Genomic DNA, 2,500 nt, shown 5'->3' with positions numbered 1-2,500 from the left:
TGTCTTGTGTCCCGCAGGTAGAGAAAGAAGACAGCACAAATAGCGACATGACGTCACGGGCGCTGAACGCACGCAAGTGAAAATGTCCTTGATATTACTGAATTTCTTACATAAAGCTTTATCTCATACTCTACCAACATCGAAACTACGATATAAACTTTCCCATCCATTTGCTATATCAGCGACATGTCCTAGTTTGTGGTGGGGTAGCCCACTGTTTTCAAGCGACGATAAGCATCATGATCCATGTTCCAGCAAAAACGGGATTTTTTTTTAAATTAGGATTTCAGTAGAAGGGGGGGGGCTGAAGGTTTTAAAGATTTATGTTCAACTCCTTAACTTCAGTTGGACTCTGTTGAACGATGGGCCCAGATTGCTTCATTCCTTGGTCGCAAATGAAAGTGACATCAGAAGGAAAGGGAGAAGAGGAATTGGAAGTGAATCTCGATCAAGGACAGTAATAAGCACAAGGGAACGAAAACCAACGAGAAATGGATGGATGGCTGAAGGAAAATTAATCATAATTTTTTTCTCGGCTAAATAGAATTGCCGGCGGCAAGCAAGGAAATAGATAAATGAGAAATAGATAAGTCGATAAGCAGATAGATAAACAAGCAAATAAATAGAGCCAGGAATTTAAAGAAATTAATCTGAATCGTATTTTCAGAAATAAGTTAAAAAACAGAAAAGATATGAAAAAAGAAGGAGGAGGAGGAGGAGGAGGAGGAGGAGGAGGAGGAGGAGGAGGAGAAAGAATAACAATAGTAACAGCAGTAATAAGAGTAGGAAGAGCAAGAGGAGGAAGAGGAAGAGTAGGAATGGAAAACCACAATCTACTAATTCCCAAGGGGTACAGTGATTAATTGGCTGCGAGATGAACAAAACTAGGCAGGCATCACGCTCGCGCACGTGCGTGCGTGTGTGTGTGTGTGCATGTGTATGTGTGTGTGTGTGCATGTGTATGTGTGCATGTGTGTGTGTTCGCGCGTGCGTGCGTGTGTGTGTGTGTGTATTCACTTGGTCTTTGGATCACGTGTTGGACTCGTGATCGACAGCTATTTCCCTCCTGGAAGAGAGCTCAGAGCTCGTAGGTCCGATCTATGGGTAATGCTATGACCTTACACACACACACACACCCAACTCCCCGCCCACGAGAGTCAGAGTAACGACCCGAAGCGCAGCGGTACCGAAATAATTTCGGCCCTGGGCAGGATTCGAACCAAGTACTACGGGCACCACCATGCTAGTAGTTCAGCACTCTACCAACTGCGCCACCGAGTCGTGTGTGTGTGTGTGTGTGTGTGTGTGTGTGTGTGTGTGTGTGTGTGTGCACGTATACGCGCGCGTGTGTGTGCGTGTGTTTGTGTGTACGAGTATTTACCTAGTTGTATCTTACGGGAAGGGGAGCTACGCTCGTGGTATCCCGTCTCTGTATCTCGCCATATCTAATTTGCTCTTAAATTCTTGTATTGTTTTTGCACACACTATTGTTTCGTCTAGTATGTTCCATACATCCACCACTCTGTGGGGAAAGCTGTTTTTTCAGGTCTCTTCTATAACTGTCCTTTTTGAGTTTCCTTCCATGTCCTCTTGTGTTTCTCTTATCCCAATTTAGTAAGTCATCTCTATCAAGGATTTCCACACCTCTCATAATTCTGTAGATGATCAGCAACTCACCTCTTTCTCTTCTTTGTTCCAGAGTCGGTAGTTCTAGTTTTGACAATCTTTCTTCATATGATATTTTTGATAGTGTTGGGACATCTCTGTAGTCGCTCGCTGGATTCTCTCAATCTTCCTTATATTCTTTTTAGTACTGGGTGACCATAGTGTCGCTGTGTACTCCAATTTAGGCCTTATCAGTGTGACTAGTATTTTCTTTATCTTTTCTTCATCCAAGTAAGTAAAAGCCACTTTTATTGATCTTAGCAAGTTATAAGTTTCGCCGACAATTTTGTTTATATGTTTGTGTGTGTGTGTGTGTAAGGTCACAACATTTCACATAGATCAGTCCATGGTAAATTTCTCTCACACATACACATGAACACACACACATAAACACACACAAACACACACACACACACACAAACACACACACGCACACACATACACACACAAGTATGTTAGAAAATTAGAGAATAGGAGACAGAACTCAATAATCGTAGCTCCTTTCCTGTATACTTAACCCATTCAACTCCGATGACAAGATGTCTTGTCATTTGGTCAAATAAAACAAAATATCATAAAACACCAAAATGTTTGATCAAACACCAGAAAAATATGACGTCAATCCTCGCTTCGCTCGCAGCGAAGCGAGGACTGACGTCATATTTTTCTGGTGTTTGATCAAACATTTTGGTGTTTTATGATTTTTTGTTTTATTTGACCAAATGACAAGACATCTTGTCATCGGAGTTGAATGGGTTAAATTAGGTAAATACACACACACAAACATTCTTTGAATGCTTTGCCTGAAGCTCTTTGGCCAATGCTCTAAAAGCCA

At 41.8% G+C, this 2,500-nt stretch overlaps 1 protein-coding gene across 1 annotated transcript in view; it reads right to left on the bottom strand.

Annotated features, from left to right (window-relative positions):
- LOC143029972 (uncharacterized) overlaps positions 1 to 2,500 on the bottom strand; it is an 18,048-nt gene that overhangs the window by 15,091 nt on the left and 457 nt on the right. The window lies entirely within an intron of this gene.

Source organism: Oratosquilla oratoria, chromosome 11, assembly GCF_046742065.1.
Source record: "Oratosquilla oratoria isolate Oo_2021 chromosome 11, ASM4674206v1, whole genome shotgun sequence".
Classification (NCBI taxonomy): domain Eukaryota; kingdom Metazoa; phylum Arthropoda; class Malacostraca; order Stomatopoda; family Squillidae; genus Oratosquilla; species Oratosquilla oratoria.
This window is presented reverse-complemented; position numbering and strand designations above follow the sequence as displayed.